The sequence below is a fragment of the Triticum urartu genome, chromosome 5 (genome assembly GCF_003073215.2).
Source record: "Triticum urartu cultivar G1812 chromosome 5, Tu2.1, whole genome shotgun sequence".
NCBI classification, from domain to species: domain Eukaryota; kingdom Viridiplantae; phylum Streptophyta; class Magnoliopsida; order Poales; family Poaceae; genus Triticum; species Triticum urartu.
In genome coordinates this window covers 414,725,161-414,743,583 of record NC_053026.1, presented here as the reverse complement: position 1 = coordinate 414,743,583, position 18,423 = coordinate 414,725,161, and positions in this window count along the sequence as shown.

The following is an 18,423-nucleotide window of genomic DNA, read 5'->3' as shown; positions in this document are numbered from 1 at the left end:
TTGAGCCTATCGCGAATCAATTTCACCTTTTGTTCAGACTCTTTAATCAAGTCAGGTCCAAACAACTGGCGGTCTCCAACTTCATCCCACGACAGCGGTGTCCTGCACCTCCTTCCGTACAAAGCTTCGAAAGGGGCCATCTTTAGACTGGTTTGATAACTGTTGTTGTAAGAGAACTCTGCATATGGCAAATTATCGTCCCAACTAGATCCGTAATCTAGCGCACAAGCTCTCAGCATATCCTCTAAAATCTGATTGACTCTCTCGGTCTGTCCATCTGTCTGTGGATGAAAAGTTGTACTGAATTCTAGCTTGGTACCCAAAGTTTTGTGCAACTTCTTCCAGAACATTGAGGTAAACTGGGTTCCTCTATCTGATACGATACTCCTTGGAACTCCATGCAGACATACTATTCTGGTCATGTATATCTTTGCCAACTTAGCACTGGTGTAAGTGGTCTTTACTGGGATGAAATGAGCTACTTTCATCAATCGATCAACTACAACCCAAATTGAGTCATAGCCTGAACGTGTCCTGGGCAATCCCGTGATAAAATCCATGCCTAGATTATCCCACTTCCATTCGGGTATCGGCAATGGTTGTAACAACCCTGCTGGCTTCTGATGCTCTGCCTTTACTCTCTGACATACATCACAAACTGCTACATACTCCGCAATATCCTTCTTCATTCCGGTCCACCAGAAAATGTCCTTTAAATCCAAATACATCTTGGTATTTCCTGGGTGAATTGAATACGGTGAATCGTGTGCCTCTTGCAAAATCAACTTCTTGATCTCCGGGTCATTGGGCACATAAACACGGTCTTCAAACCATAGGGTGTCGTGCTCATCTTCACGAAATCCTTTAGCTTTTCCTTTGCTCAGTTTCTCCTTTATAGCGGCAATCTCTTTGTCAGCTTTCTGAGTTTCTCTGATACTATCCATCAAGGTTGACTGAATCTCCAATGCTGCTACATAGCCTCTCGGAACTATTTCCAAACATAGTTCACGAGGATTTTCTGCTAACTCCTTGGGTATTTCTCCCGTCATTAATGTATTGACATGGCTCTTGCGGCTTAATGCGTCAGCTACTACATTAGCCTTTCCGGGGTGATAATGCAATTTCATATCATAATCCTTGATAAGCTCCAACCATCTCCTTTGTCTGAGATTCAACTCCTTCTGTGTGAAGATGTACTTCAAACTCTTATGATCCGTGTACACCTCACAATGGTTTCCAATGAGAAAATGTCTCCATGTTTTCAACGCATGCACTACAGCTGCTAACTCCAAATCATGTGTGGCATAATTCAACTCATGAGGCTTCAGTTTTCTTGAGGCATATGAAACAACTCTCCCTTCCTGCATAAGTACTGCTCCAAGTCCTCGACGTGAAGCGTCGCAGTACACCTCATAATCTTTGGTCTGGTCTGGCAAAATCAACACTGGTGAGGTAACCAAATGTTTCTTCAACTCCTGGAAACTAGCCTCACATTCCTCTGTCCATATGAACTTGGTATCTTTCTTTAACAACTCAGTCATAGGCTTTGCAATCTTTGAGAAATTCTCAATAAATCTCCGGTAGTATCCTGCGAGTCCAAGAAAACTCCGGATCTCTCCAACTGTTGTTGGGGCTTCCCACTTGGTCACGGTTTCAACTTCAGCGGGATCTACTGCTATACCTTCTCCGGATATAACATGTCCGAGGAATCCTACTTCCTTCAAAAAAAACTCACATTTGCTGAACTTGGCATATAATTGGTGTTCTCTGAGCTTTCCAAGTACCAAACGCAAATGCTCCTTATGCTCCTCTTCATTCTTCGAATAAACCAGGATATCATCAATGAACACTACGACGAACTTATCCAAAAACTCCATAAACACTTTGTTCATCATGTTCATAAAATAGGCAGGTGCGTTAGTCAGACCAAATGACATAACGGTATACTCATACAGCCCATACCTGGTAGTAAAAGCTGTCTTCGGAATATCCTGTTCTCGAATCTTTAACTGGTGGTATCCTGATCGCAGATCGATCTTGGAAAATACCTTAGCTCCTTGCAATCGATCAAACAGATCGTTGATCATTGGTAGTGGGTACTTGTTCTTGATCGTTACTTCATTCAATCCTTGATAATCAACAACCATCCTTAACGATCCATCCTTCTTCTCCACTAGAAGTACTAGCGATCCCCAAGGTGAAGAACTTGGGCGAATATATCCCTTATCCAGTAACTCCTTAATCTGCTTCTTAATTTCCACCAAATCCTTTGCTGGCATCCTATATGGTCTCTTTGATATTGGCCCTGTGCCTGGCAATAGCTCAATCAAAAACTCAATATCTCTATCCGGTGGCATGCCTAGCAACTCCTCTGGAAATACCTCAGGGAAATCCATTACCACCGGTACTTCCTCCTGCACAACTCCTGTTAGGCAATTTACTTGAGTCCTCTTTGGCACATGCCGGGATACATACTTGATCCTTCTCCCTTCTGGGGTGGTAAGAAAAATTGACTTACTAGCACACTCAATATTCCCTTCATACTTTTGATAACCAATCCATGCCTAATATCACATCCAATCCTTGAGATTCCAATACTATTAGGTCTGAGGGAAAAACATAGTTACCAATCCTTAATGGTAACCGATCACACCATAGACTAGCCACATACTCTGCTCCGGGCGAGGTTACTAACATGGGTGACCTAAGGGCTTGGGTTGATAGGTTATACTTATCCACAAATCCCCTTGAGATGTAAGAATGCAATGCGCCAGTATCAAAAAGAACGAGTGCAGTAAATGACTTAACCAAAAACTTACCTATTACTGCATCAGGCTGAGCTTCAACCTCCTCCACGCTAACGTGGTTCACCTATCCCCTGTTGAAAGGGTTCGGCTTCTTCCCAGAACTTCCATTGCCATTTTGGCTTTCAGGACATTCATTGGCATAATGTCCGGTCTTCGAACACTTATAGCAAGTGACTTGGCTTAGGTCCTTCTTGGCTGGGGTTGAGGGGTTGGTGCGGTTCTGGCCGTTGCTTCCTCCATTGCCATTACCATTCTTGGTGCCATTGTGATTGTGCGAGCTACCTCCTCCATGGGTATGCTGAAAATGTCCTCCTGGTCTAGGGGTAAAACGTGGCTTCTGTTGAGCTCCTGAATTGTACTTTCCTTGTCCATACTTCCTCTTATGGTTCTCAATTTGCTGCTGCTTCCCTTCAATCATAAGATCACGATCTACCAACTCCTGGTAGTTGTTGAAGGTTGCTACCATCAACTGCATGCTCAACTCATCATTCAGTCCTTCCAGAAACTTCTCCTGCTTAGCTGCATCCGTAGCAACGTCATCTGGGGCATAACGTGCTAGCTTACTAAATTCCTCCACATACTGGCCAACTGTCCTTCCTCCTTGGCGCAAGTTGCGAAACTCACGCTTCTTCATGGCCATAGCTCCTGCTGAAACATGGGCAGTACAGAAAGCCTGCTAAAACTGGTCCCATGTGACAGTGTCGACTGGGAAAGTGGCTGTGAAATTCTCCCACCATGATGTTGCGGGTCCTTCTAACTGATGTGCGGCAAACATCACCTTCTCCGCATCTGTGCATCCTGCTGTGGTCAACTCCCTAGCTGTCTTGCGGAGCCAATCATCTGCTACTATCGGCTCGGTACTACTGGAAAACACCGGCCGATTCAGCCTAAGAAAACGGGCTAAGTGGTCAATAGGTGGTGGTGGTGGTGGTGGGTTGTTGTTGTTGTTCCTCTGATTCTGATTCTGGACTAGCAACTGCATCAATGTGTTCTGCTGCTGGATCAACTGAGTGAGCTCTGGTGGGAAAGCAAAACTGGGGTCACGTCTCGGAGGCATCTGAGGGTTTAGAAAAGATGAGATATAAGAATAGAGGGGGTCTAAAGAGAAAACACTACCCATATGCACATGAGGCAAAAGCAAACAATTCACTTCATTCAATCAAACAAGGGCATACAATCGATCTATCTATCACAAAAGTGCTCGAGCTACTATATTTACATGGTGGACTACTACTACTGAGCAGGTGGTCTACTAGAAATATTCTACGGTCGTTGACTCCATAATATCTGCTCCAGCTTCATCAACGTAATCATCATCGCTACTATCTTCTTCCGAGTCGGTGCCATCGATGATGATGTACTCTTCCGGGCTAATTTCCTTAGGTTCTTCGTCTTCATCTACGGGTGTTGGGCCTCCCATAAATATTCCAATCTTCTTGATCAGGTCGTCATTCTTCTCCACCAATACTTCAATTTCCTCTTCATAATCTTCACTTGTAGCCTTGAGTTCTTCCTCCAGTTCCTTGATTCTAGTCTTAGCCTTCTTCAGATCTATCATGTCGGCGCACATCTGGTTCTCCTGTCGTCGAATGTGCTGGTTTAGCTCCTGGATAAAAGCTGCAATTGATCTATCCTTCCTGATGCTAATCATCTCCCAGTGTTCATCTCGGCGCCCACAAATCTGGTAGATAGTATCCTTAAGATCGTTGCGGTAGACTTCTCCAATGCGTCCCATGGCGATGTGAGCTGCCATGCTCTTTCCTAGACTCCAAGTTGGTGCATCAAATGAGAACTCTATGGGTTCAGTGACTGGCATGAACGTCCTTCCTGGAACTTGAACTTGAATCATCCAGCGCTCTTCTTCAGGTAAAGTGCCGTTGTAGGTTCCCGTGAAGCTTGGTACTCCTATGTTCAGGTATCTAGTGACTTCCTTCAAGTGACGTCCAAAGGGTGTATCTTCATTCGGTTGTGTGAACTTGTTCCTTGCATCCGCCATCCTAAAGATTAGAAAAGGTGAGAAGTCAGAAGAGAAGAGAGTGATCTAGGTCTGTAGTTTAGTGGTCGTGTCCTACAGTCAGCGTGTGCTCTGATACCATCTCTGTAGCGACCAGACCTCAAATGATCTGATCTCTGTGCTCCGGTGTCATCCCTGGATCAGTAATGCTGACACCACACAGTACTCGGAGGATTTATAGCAGAGTAGCAATCACACACTTATTACATCGGGTGTCTCAAAAGAGAACTTATTACAATAAATATGGCTTAAGGCCATCTAATAACGATAACTGCGGAAGGCTTGGAAGATAAGTGAGTCCATCAACTCCAACGGCATCACTGAGTATAGGACCACGACCTAAAACTCCTTAATCGTCGTCTGAAAAGTCTGCAACATTAACGTTGCAGCCCGAAAACGGGTCAGCACATGGAATATGCTGGCAAGGTAACACATAGAGAGTAATGGAATGCAACAGCTATACTACATGCATATTTGGCTGGTGGAAAGCTCTATGGTTACAGTTTTGCGTAAAGCCAATTTTTCCCTACTTCAAAGGAATAAAATTTATTTAACTATCATGGTAGTTGTTAAACATTGAGAATGGTTGACAGCATTCTCAATCCCAATTAAGCATCATCATTAAACATAACCCAACAAAATTAATTTAGAGTAACATGTTGAGATTCACATGATAATCCAAGTACTAGATACTCAAGATGTCCATAACCGGGGACACGGCTAATCATGATTAGTTTGTTACACTCTGCAGAGGTTTGTGCACTTTTCCCCACAAGACTCGATCGCCTCCGTTTGATTTCTCGCACTACATGATGTTTGAGAAGACGGATGACCGAGACATAGTCTTTCAGAGGCGCTAGCACCTTACGATCGGGTAGACCGTACCACCTACATCCCCTACATCTGCTAGTCTACCACTGTAAGAGTTCGCACAACTTAGTCAACTATGCTAGAGCCCATAATAGCTTGTGGCTGCACAGGGAAGTTTCTAGTATGAATAGTCTCATGATCCCTTTGAGCCTGGGTGGCGGTCCAAAAGAAAGCAGGCAAGTCCTGGAAATACCCAGGTGCCTCAATCCACCCAGATGTGTGTTTAAGTAGCCACCTTAGATAAACCATTAAATTAACAAAACTCACATCTGTCGTGGATATCACTCACCCAATCCACGTCTACTAGCATAGCATGGCATAATAAGCAAACGTAGAAGTAACTCCCAAAGGTTTGACAATAACAGGTAATAGGTACTACCTCATCTACTTCCCATCCCACAATTTAATTAGATCCTAATAATGCAATGTGTGAGGATTTATCTAATGCAATAAAACTGGGTAGTATAAAAGGTATGATCAAAGTGTTACTTGCCTTGCTGATGATCCGCGAAACCTAACGATTCGAAGTAACACGCGGCGCACTCCGGGTACTCTATCGCAGACAAACAAACAAGCATACAATAAGTACTCATCTAATGCATAGGTAAAACTCAAATAAGAGATCTAACCAGAAGGTTCAACTTAAGAACTCCGGTTGGCAAAAAGAATCAAATCGAACGAAGCAACGAAAGTCAAACGGCGAAAGAAAACAACTTCATTCTAGTAATCTGGATTTAGGGAAATTTTCACAATAGCAAAATCTTGTTTAAGTTGGTTAAACGGATAGAGGGTTTCGAGACGAAACTCTAGGCGCTTGAATCGCCTGATTCCGATAAACGAGCGAAAAGTTATACTAAAACGAAAATCGGATCAGGAATCGCGATCAGAAAAATCGCGGATTTAATCCGAGAAAAAGAAAACGACGAACGGATTAACGAACGAACGTTCATTATCCAGATCTAAACGATGAACATGTTCGTTTAAATGAAAACGATTGAACGCCCGCTATTTAACCTAAACCGAAAAAAAATCTAATAAAAAAAATGAAAACTAAAAAAACCGAAAAAAAACGACGGAAAACCAATCGTTTTTCTAAAAAACGGGTGGCACGGATTACGAGGCGGCAGCGAACCTCGGCGGCGTGGCAGGGCGGCGGCGCGGCGGCGGCGGCTGCGCGGGCGGCGGGCGGTGGCGCGGCGCGAGCGGCGGCCGCGGTGGGCGCGGGCGGCTGGGGCGGCTCGGGGCTGGGGTTAGGGTTCCTCCCCGGGGGGGCTGGGCCGGCTTTTAAAGCCTGCCGGGCCAGAGTCCTATCCGGACACGGCCCGGTTAGGTCGGTTCCTTTTTTAAAATATTCCGCTCGGAAGAAAAATAAAAAGAAATAATAAACGGACTCCAAAAATCCCGAAATAAATTTTCTCGGGCTTCTAAAATCAAGCCCGACAAAGTGAACATTTATTTTGGCCTTAAATGCAATTTTGAAAAACGCACATTTTTCCTAAATTCAAATAAAACACCGAAAAACTCCAAAATAAAATCTTATTTGATTTTATTATTAAATCCTCAATATTTCTTTATTTTGGGAAAGTCATTTTATTCCCTCTCTCATATTTTTGTAATAGAAATAATTGATGATAAAATAAATAAAATCAAATGATCCTATTCTCAAAATTTGAGAAAACTCAAATATGAAAATAACGAAATCCCCAACTCTCTCCGTGGGTCATTGAGTTGCGTAGAATTTTCTAGGATCAACCAAAATGCAAAATAAAATATGATATGCAGTGATGATCTAATGTATAACATTCCAAATTGAAAATTTGGGATGTTACAATAAGAATATCATATTTCCTCTTGACAGTAGGAAGAGGAAATTCGAACCCTCCAAATATAATCGATGGAATTTTTCCGATGGAATTGATACTATGAACTTGAGGTTGTTTCCTCGGAAAATGTACCCTATGCTCATTACCATTAACATGAAAAGTGACCTTGCCTTTATTGCAATCAATAACAGCCCCTACAGTATTAAGAAAATGTCTTCGAAGAATAATAGACATACTATTGTCCTCGGGAATATCAAGAATAACAAAGTCCGTTATAATAGTAATGTTTGCAACTACAACAGGCACATCCTCACAAATACCGACAGGTATAGCAGTTGATTTATCAGCCATTTGCAAAGATATTTCAGTAGGTGTCAACTTATTCAAATCAAGTCTACGATATAAAGAGAGAGGCATAACACTAACACCAGCTGCAAGATCACATAAAGCAGTTTTAACATAGTTTCTTTTAATGGAGCATGGTATAGTGGGTACTCCTGGATCTCCAAGTTTCTTTGGCATTCCACCCTTAAGAGTATAATTAGCAAGCATGGTGGAAATTTCAGCTTCCAGTATCTTTCTTTTATTTGTAATAATATCTTTCATGTACTTAGCATAAGGATTGGTTTTGAGCATATCAGTCAATCGCATACGCAAAAAGATAGGTCTAATCATTTCAGCAAAGCGCTCAAAATCCTCATCATCCTTTTTCTTGGATGGGTTGGGAGGAAAAGGCATGGGTTTCTGAACCCATGGCTCTCTTTCTTTGCCATGTTTCCTAGCAACAAAATCTTTCTTATCATAACGTTGATTCTTTGATTGTGGGTTATCAAGATCAACAACACGTTCAATTTCTACATCATTATCATTACTAGGTTGAGCATCATTATGAACATCATCATTAACATTTTCATTAGGTTCATGTTCATTGCCAGATTGTGTTTCAGCATCAGACATAGGGATATCATTTGGATTATCAGGTGGTTCAGCAATAGGTTCACTAGAAGTTTGCACAGTTCTATCATTTTTCTTTTTCTTCTTTTTAGAAGAACTAGGTGCATCAATATTATTTCTCTGAGAATTTTGCTCAATTCTCTTAGGGTGGCCTTTAGGATACAAAGGTTCCTGAGTCATTCTACTAGCTCTAGTAGCCACTTTAACAGCATAATTATTTTTCTTACTATTCATCTCATTGAGCAATTCCTTTTGAGCCTTAAGTACTTGTTCTACTTGAGTGGTAACCATAGAAGCATGTTTGCTAACAAGTTTAAGTTCACCTCTAATATTAGCCATATAATCACCAAAGTATTTAATCATATCAGCATCTTGTTTTAATTGTCTACCAAAATAAGCATTGAAGTCTTCTTGTTTAAACATGAAATTATCAAACTCATCCAAGCACTGACTAGCAATTTTAGTAGTAGGGATTTCAGTTTTATCATATCTATAGAGAGAATTTACCTTTACTACCTGTGTCGGGTTATCGAGGTTTGGAGGTTCTTCAATAAGTAAAGGATCAAGATCATATGTTTCTTCGGCAGGTGGTAAATTAAGACCATGTATTTCTTCAATAGGAGGTAAATTCTTAACATATTTAGCTTTAATACCTTTTTCTTTCATAGATTTCTTTGCCTCTTGAATATCTTCGGGACTGAGAAATAGAACACCTCTCTTCTTCGGAGTTGGTTTAGAAATAGGATCATTAATTGGAGCAGGAGTTGGCTCAGGAGCTGGCTCAGGAGGTGCCCAATTATTTTCTTTTATCAACATATTATTGAATAAGATTTCAGCTTCATCCGGTGTTCTTTCCCTGAAAAGAGAACAAACACAACTATCCAGGTAATCTATGGAAGCATCGGTTAGTCCATTATAAAAGATATCAAGTATTTAATTTTTCTTAAGAGGATGATCAGGCAAAGCATTAAGTAACTTGAGAAGCCTCCCCCAAGCTTGTGGGAGACTCTCTTCTTCAATATTCACAAAGTTGTATATTTCCTTTAAAGCAGCTTGTTTCTTATGAGCAGGGAAATATTTAGCAGAGAAGTAGTAAATCATATCCTGGGGACTACGCACACAACCAGGATCAAGAGAATTAAACCATATCTTAGCATCACCCTTTAATGAGAACGGAAATATTTTAAGGATATAAAAGTAGCGAGATCTCTCATCATTAGTGAACAGGGTGGCTATATCATTTAATTTAGTAAGATGTGCCACAACAGTTTCAGATTCATAGCCATGAAAAGGATTAGATTCAACTAAAGTAATTATATCAGGATCAACAGAGAATTCATAATCCTTATAGGCAACACAGATAGGTGAAGTAGCAAAAGCAGGGTCAGGTTTCATCCTAGCATTTAGAGATTGCTTATTCCATTTAGCTAATAACCTTTTGAGTTCATATCTATCTTTGCAAGCTAAAATAGCTAAAGAAGCTTCTTGATCAAATAAATAACCCTTGGGAATAACAAGTGATTCTTCATCATCACTTTCATCATCATAATCAGATTCAATATTTTCAATCTCTCTAGCCCTAGCAAGTCATTCCTCGAGAAAATCACCAAGTGGCACAGTAGTATCAAGCATAGAAGTAGTTTCATCATAAGTATCATGTATAGCAGAAGTAGCATCATCAATAACATGCGACATATTAGAACAAATAGCAGAAGCAGGTTTAGGTGTCGCAAGCTTACTCATAACAGAAGGTGAATCAAGTGAAGAGTTAGATGGCAGTTCCTTAGCGTATTTCAAATTCTTCATAGTGTCCAGCAGATATAAATCCCAAGTGACTCAAAGAATAGAGCTATGCTCCCTGGCAACGGCGCCAGAAATTAGTCTTGATAACCCACAAGTATAGGGGATCACAACAGCTTTCGAGGGTAGGGTATTCAGCCCAAATTTATTGATTCGACACAAGGGGAGCCAAAGAATATTCTCAAGTATTAGCAGCTGAGTTGTCAATTCAACCACACCTGGAAACTTAGTATCTGCAGCAGAGTGTTTAGTAGCTAAGTAATACGATAGTGGTGGTAACGGTAACAAAAGAGTAATGAACACAAAGTAATATTTCTGGTATTTCGTAGTGATGATAGCAATAACAACGCGAAAGTAAATAAGCGAAAAACAATATATGGAAAGCTCATAGGCATCGGATCAGTGATGGATAATTATGACGGATGTGGTTCATCATGTAACAGTCATAACATAGGGTGACACAAAACTAGCTCCAATTCGTCAATGTAATGTAGGCATGTATTCCGAATATAGTCATACGTGCTTATGGAAAAGAACTTGCATGACATCTTTTGTCCTACCCTCCCGTGGCAGCGGGGTCCTAATGGAAACTAAGGGATATTAAGGCCTCCTTTTAATAGAGAACCGGAACAAAGCATTAGCACATAGTGAATACATGAACTCCTCAAACTACGGTCATCACCGGTAAGTATCCCGATTATTGTCACTTCGGGGTTAACGGATCATAACACATAATAGGTGACTATAGACTTGCAAGATAGGATCAAGAACTCTCATATATTGATGAAAACATAATAGGTTCAGATCTGAAATCATGGCACTCGGGCCCTAGAGACAAGCATTAAGCATAGCAAAGTCATAGCAACATCAATCTCAGAACATAGTGGATACTAGGGATCAAACCCTAACAAAACTAACTCGATTACATGATAAATCTCATCCAACCCATCACCATCCAGCAAGCCTACGATGGAATTACTCACGCACGGCGGTGAGCATCATGAAATTGGTGATGGAGGATGGTTGATGATGACGACGGCGACGAATCCCCCTCTCCGGAGCCCCGAACAGACTCCAGATCAGCCCTCCCAAGAGGTTTTAGAGCTTGGTGGCGGCTCCGTGTCGTAAAATGCGATGATTTCTTCTCTCCTATTTTTTTCTCCCCAAAAGCATATATAGAGAGTTGGAGTTGGAGTCGGGAGGTCTCCAGGGGGCCCACGAGGTAGGGGACGCGCCCTAGGGGGGCGCGCCCCCACCCTCGTGGATAGGGTGTGGGCCCCCTGGTCTTCATCTTTGGCGATGATTTTTTGTTATTTATTGTAAGATATTCCGTGGAGTTTCAGGTCATTCTGAGAACTTTTTTTTTCTGCACATAAAACAACATCATGGCAATTCTGCTGAAAACAGCGTCAGTCCGGGTTAGTTCCATTCAAATCATACAAGTTAGAGTCCAAAACAAGGGCAAAAGTGTTTGGAAAAGTAGATACGACAGAGACGTGTCACTGGGGAACTTCATCTTGAACAGAGCTCGCCCAAAGTTAGCGACAGCGGAGGCGAGCTGTTCCTCCAGGTCGAAGCGTGGATCAGTGTCACTAAGATGTGTACCTATAGGCAACCAATAAATGGTAGAAGTTAAACTGCAATTGCACAAATTATGTGAAATACTGTAAGACATGGGATGCATCTCACCTCGACGGCAAACAAAAGCATCGGCCGTTATGACCCTGCGTAAGTACATGGACAGGCATGTTAAGTACAACAGGGTTATCATCCACTAAAAATAGAAAATGAGCAGCATCTCTAGTGATATCCAGAGTCATGTATTGTAAGTTTGTTGCTGGTATTAATGAAATTGAGATGGACACGGTAATATTTAAACATCACACAGTGTGCAGTACTGAAATAAACAAGGCACGAACATGTTTAATACATCAACCGTACAAATCATAGCCGTTGCAAGTGGTATTGGTAAGATTTAGCTGGCTAGATCTTACCTGTTAAGTCCTGGGGGTAGTCGCTGGGGGACTTCATCTGGGCCAGAGCTTGCACCATGTTGGCGGCGACGGCGGAGGTGAGGTGTTCCTCCGGGTCAACATGCATAGTGGCCACCGCGCCATGGACCGCCATCAGCTCCTGGCGAGGGGGATTTGGAGGCATGAGGATGTTTCGCAGGCGCCATTTAAGCAATCAGGCCGGGGACATGATAGAGATCGATGGTTACCTGACTGGATCCAAGCAGAACGTAGATGTGGTTGAAGCTGTGGTTGCGGCGGCGGCGGTTTGACATGCCGGTAGGGGGAGGGGCGAGGGAGGGGGTGATACGTCTCCAATGTATCTATTATTTTTTATTGTTCCATGCTATTATATTATCTGTTTTGGATGTTAATGGGCTTTATTTTACACTTTTATATTATTTTTGGGACTAACCTATTAACCCAAGGCCCAGTGCAAATTGCTGTTTTTTTTGCCTATTTCAGTGTTTCGTAGAAAAGGAATATCAAACGGAGTCCAAACGGAATGAAACCTTCGGGAGCGTGTTTTTGGAACAAACGTGATCCTGAGGACTTGGAGTGGACGTCAAGCAACCAACGAGGAGGCCACAAGCCAGGGGGCGCGCCTACCCCCCTAGGCGCACCCTCCCCCATCGTGGGCCCCACGTGGCTCAACCGACCTACTTCTTCCTCCTATATATGTTCACATACCCCGAGAACATCCAGGAGCACCACGAAACCCTATTTCCACCGCCGCAACCTTCTGTACCCAAGATATCCCATCTTGGGGCCTTTTTCGGAGCTCCACCGGAGGGGGCATTGATCACGGAGGGCCTCTACATCAAATCCATGGCCCATCCGATGATGTGTGAGTAGTTTACTTCAGACCTTCGGGTCCATAGCTAGTAGCTAGATGGCTTCTTCTCTCTCTTTGGATCTCAATACAAAGTTCTCCTCGATTTTATTAGAGATCTATTCGATGTAACTCTTTTTGAAGTGTGTTTGTCGAGATCCGATGAATTGTGGGTTTATGATCAAGTCTATCTATGAACAATATTTGATTCTTCTCTGAAATCTTTTATGCATGATTGGTTATCTTTGAAAGTCTCTTTGAATTATCAGTTTGGTTTGGCCTACTAGATTGATTTTTCTTGCAATGGAGGAAGTGCTTAGCTTTGGGTTCAATCTTGGCGGTGCTCGATCCCAGTGACAGAAAGGGAAACGACACGTATTGTATTGTTGCCATCGAGGATAAAAAGATGGGGTTTATATCATATGGCTTGAGTTTATCCCTCTAAATCATGCCATCTTACCTAAGGTGTTACTCTGTTCTTATGAACTTAATACTCTAGATGCATGATGGATAACGGTCGATGTGTAGAGTAATAGTAGTAGATGCAGGCAGGAGTCAGTCTACTTGTCACGGACGTGATGCCTATATACATGATCATGCCTATATATTCTCATAAATATTCACTTTTCTATCAATTTCTCGACAGTAATTCGTTCACCCACCGTAATACTTATGCTATCTTGAGAGAAGCCACTAGTGAAACCTATGGCCCTCGGGTCTATTCTCCATCATATAAGTTTCCAACCTATTTTATTTTGCAATCTTTACTTTCAATCTATATCATAAAAATACCAAAAATATTTATCTTATCACTATTATCTCTATCAGATCTCACTCTCGTAAGTGACCGTGAAGGGATTGACAACCCCATTATCGCGTTGGTTACGAGGTTCTTATTTGTTTGTGTAGGTACGAGGGACTTGCGTGTGGCCTCCTACTGGATTGATACCTTGGTTCTCAAAAACTGAGGGAAATACTTATGCTACTTTGCTGCATCACCCTTTCCTCTTCAAGGGAAAACCAATGCAGTGCTCAAGAGGTAGCAAGGAGGATTTCTGGCGCCATTGCGAGGGAGTCTACGCACAAGTCAAGACATACCAAGTACCCATCACAAACTCTTATCCCTTGCATTACATTATTTGCCATTTGCCTCTCGTTTTCCTCTCCCCCACTTCACCCTTGCCATTTTATTCGCCCTCTTTTTCCGTTCCCCTTCTCTTTTCTAGTTTACCTCTTTTGCTTGTTTCTTGTTTTCTTGGGGTTTAGATTGTTTGCCCCGATGGCTTTACCTAAAGGTTTTGATCCTCACCTTAAAAGGTTGGAAGAAATTGAAAACAACGTTAGAAGTTTTATGTCCTTGCAGTTTGAGCATAATAATTTCTTCAGAAACAAGCTTAAAGAACAAAAAAGTTTTATGGGATACATTAATAAAGAGCTCGATGATATGTCTAAAGAATTTTATGGTCTGAAATCTCAGTTCGCTCATCTTGAGAACTTAATAGCCCAAATGTCAGATAAGCAGGCTACCTTAGTTAATAAGATGGCCGCCAAACCGGAAGAATTTGATGATAATAAAGATGAAGATCTAAAAGTTATTGATGTGTCACCTATTAAATCTTTTTTTTGCAATATGAATCTTGATAATGATGGGACTGGAGATGAGTCAACTTTAGTTAGAAGGCGTCCCAATGAATCGAAGTTCTTAGATCTTGATGCAAAAATTGATAAAAGTGGGATTGGAGAGGTCATAATTAAATAGCAATGAACCCACTATCTTGGATTTAAAGGAATTTAATTATGATAATTTTTGGTTAATATATTGTATTTCCTTGTTGCAATCCGGCTAAATTCTCCGCATGCTTATAGTCAAAATAAAGTTTTCACTAAACATATCGTTGATGCTTTAATGCGATCTTATGAAGAAAAGCTTGAATTGGAAGTTTATATCCCTAGAAAACTTCATGATGAGTGGGAACCTACTATTAAAATTAAGATTAAAGATCATGAATGCTTTGCTTTATGTGATTTGGGTGCTAGTGTTTCCACGATTCCTAAAACTTTCTGTGATTTGTTAGGTTTCCGTGAATTTGATGATTGTTCTTTAAACTTGCATATTGTGGATTCCACCATTAAGAAACCTATGGGAAGAATTAATGGTGTTCTTATTGTTGCAAATATGAATTATGTTCCCGTAGATTTCATTGTTCTTGATATAGATTGCAATCCTGCATGTGCTATTATTCTTGGTAGACCTTTCCTTAGAACGATTGGTGCAATTATTGATATGAAGGAAGGGAATATTAGATTCCAATTTCCATTAAGGAAGGGCATGGAAAACTTTCCTAGAAAGAAAATTAAATTACCTTATGAATATATTATGAGAGCCACTTATGGATTGCATACCAAAGATGATAATACCTAGATCTATCCTTGCTTTTATGCCTAGCTAAGGGCATTAAACGATAGCGCTTGTTGGGAGGCAACCCAATTTTATTTTTGTTTCTTGATTTTTGATTATGTTTAGTAATAAATAATTCATCTAGTCTCTGTTTAGATCTGGTTTTATGCTTTTAATTAGTGTTTGTTCCAAGTACAAACTTTGGGAAGACTTGGGGAAAGTCTTTGCGATCTTGCTGTAAAAAACAGAAACTTTAGCGCTCACGAGATTTGCTGCCATTTTTTACTGGAGGGTGCTATTTAGTTAATTATTTTTGCATATGATTAATAGATAAATTCCCCACGTCCAGAAATTTATTTTAGAATTTTTGGGGTTCCATAAGTATTCTAAACCTATAGATTGCTACAGAATGTTCTGTTTTTGACAGATTCTGTTTTTCGTGTGTTGTTTGCTTATTTTGATGAATCTATGGGTAGTAATAGATTTTATGAACCATAGAAAAGTTGGAATAAAGTAGGTGTAACACCAATATAAATAAAGAATGAGTTCATTACAGTACCTTGAAGTGGTGGTTTGTTTTCTTTTACTAACGGAGCTCACGAAGATTTTCTTGTGTTGTGAAATTTTCAAGTTTTGGGTAAAGATTTGATGGATTATGGAACAAGGAGTGGCAAGAGCCTAAGCTTGGGGATGCCCAAGGCACCCCAAGGTAAAATCCAAGGACAACCAAAATCCTAAGCTTGGGGATGCCCTGGAAGGCATCCCCTCTTTCGTCTTCGTCCATCGGTAACTTTACTTGGAGCTATATTCTTATTCGCCACATGATATGTGTTTTGCTTGGAGCGTCTTGTATGATTTGAGTCTTTGCTTTTTAGTTTACCACAATCACCCTTGCTGTACACACCTTTTGGGAGAGACACACATGAATTGGAATTTATTAGAATACTCTTTGTGCTTCACTTATATCTTTTGAGTTGGATAATTTTTGCTCTAGTGCTTCGCTTATATCTTTTAGAGCACGACGGTGGTTTTATTTTATAGAAATAATTGATCTCTCATGATTCACTTATATAATTTTGAGAGTCCTTTAGAACAGCATGGTAATGCACTTTGGTTATAAATTTTAAATGCTAAGAGAAGTTGGATGCTTGATAGATTGTTTTGAGATATAAAGGTGGTAATATTAGAGGTGTGCTAGTTGAGTAATTATGAAATTGATGAATACTTGTGTTGAAGTTGGCAAGTCCCGTAGCATGCATGTATGGTAAACGTTATGTGACAAATTTTAAGCATGGGGTGTTCTTTGATTTATTTCCTTATGAGTGGCGGCCGGGGACGAGCGATGGTCTTTTCCTACCAATCTATCCCCCTAGGAGCATGCGCGTAGTGCTTGGTTTTGATGACTTGTAGATTTTTGCAATAAGTATGTGAGTTCTTTATGACTAATGTTGAGTCCATGGATTATACGCCACTCTCACCCTTCCATCATTGCTAGCCTCTTCGGTACCGTGCATTGCCCTTTCTCACCTTGAGAGTTGGTGCAAACTTTGCGGGTGCATCCAAACCCCATGATATGATACACTCTATCACACATAAGCCTCCTTATATCTTCCTCAAAACAACCACCATACCTACCTATTATGGCATTTCCATAGCCATTCCGAGATATATTGCCATGCAACTTTCAACCGTTCCATTTATTATGACACGCATCATCATTGTCATATTGCTTTGCATGATCATGTAGTTGACATCGTATTTGTGGCAAAGCCACCATGCTTAATTTTTCATACATGTCACTCTTGATTCATCGCAATCCCAGTACACCGCTGGAGGCATTCACATAGAGTCATTTTTTTTCTAAGTATTGAGTTTTAAGTAAATAAAAGTGTGATGATCATCATTAGAGCATTGTCCCATGTGAGGAAAGGATGATAGAGACTATGATCCCCCCACAAGTCGGGATGAGACTCCGGACGAAAGAAAAAAGAGGCCATAAAAAAGGGAAAAGAAGGCCCAAATAAAAATGAGAGAAAAAGAGAGAAGGGACAATGTTACTATCCTTTTTCCACACTTGTGCTTCAAAGTAGCACCATGATCTTCAAGATAGAGAGTCTCTTATTTTGTCACTTTCATATACTAGTGGGAATTCTTCATTATAGAACTTGGCTTGTATATTCCAATGATGGGCTTCCTGAAATGCCCTAGGTCTTTGTGAGCAAGCAAGTTGGATGCACACCCACTTAGTTTCTTTGATGAGCTTTCATATATTTATAGCTCTAGTGCATCCATTGCATGGCAATCCCTACTCCTTGCATTGACATCAATCGGTGGGCATCTCCATAGCCCATTGATTAGCCGCGTCAATGTGAGACTTTCTCCCTTTTTGTCTTCTAACACAACCTCAATCATCATATTCTATTCCACCCATAGTGCTATGTCCATGGATCGCGCTCACATATTGCATAAAAGTTGAAAGAGTTTGAAAAGGCTAAGTATGAAACAATTGTTTGGATTGTCATCGGGGTTGCGCATGATGGGAGAATTTTGTGTGACGAGAATGAAGCATGGCTAAACTATATGACTTTGTAGGGATAAGTTTTCTTTGGCTATGGTATTTTGATAAGACATAATTGCTTGATTAGCATACTTGGAGTATTACTATATTTATGTCAACAATAAACTTTTATATTGAATCTTTCGGATCTGAACATTCATGCCACAATGGAGAAAAATACATTGAAGAATATTCTAGAAAGCATTCCACATCAAAAATTCTATTTTTATCATTTACATACTCGAGGACGAGCAGGAATTAAGCTTGGGGATGTTGATACGTCTCCAACGTATCTATAATTTTTTATTGTTCCATGCTATTGTATTATCTGTTTTGGAGGTTAATGGGCTTTATTT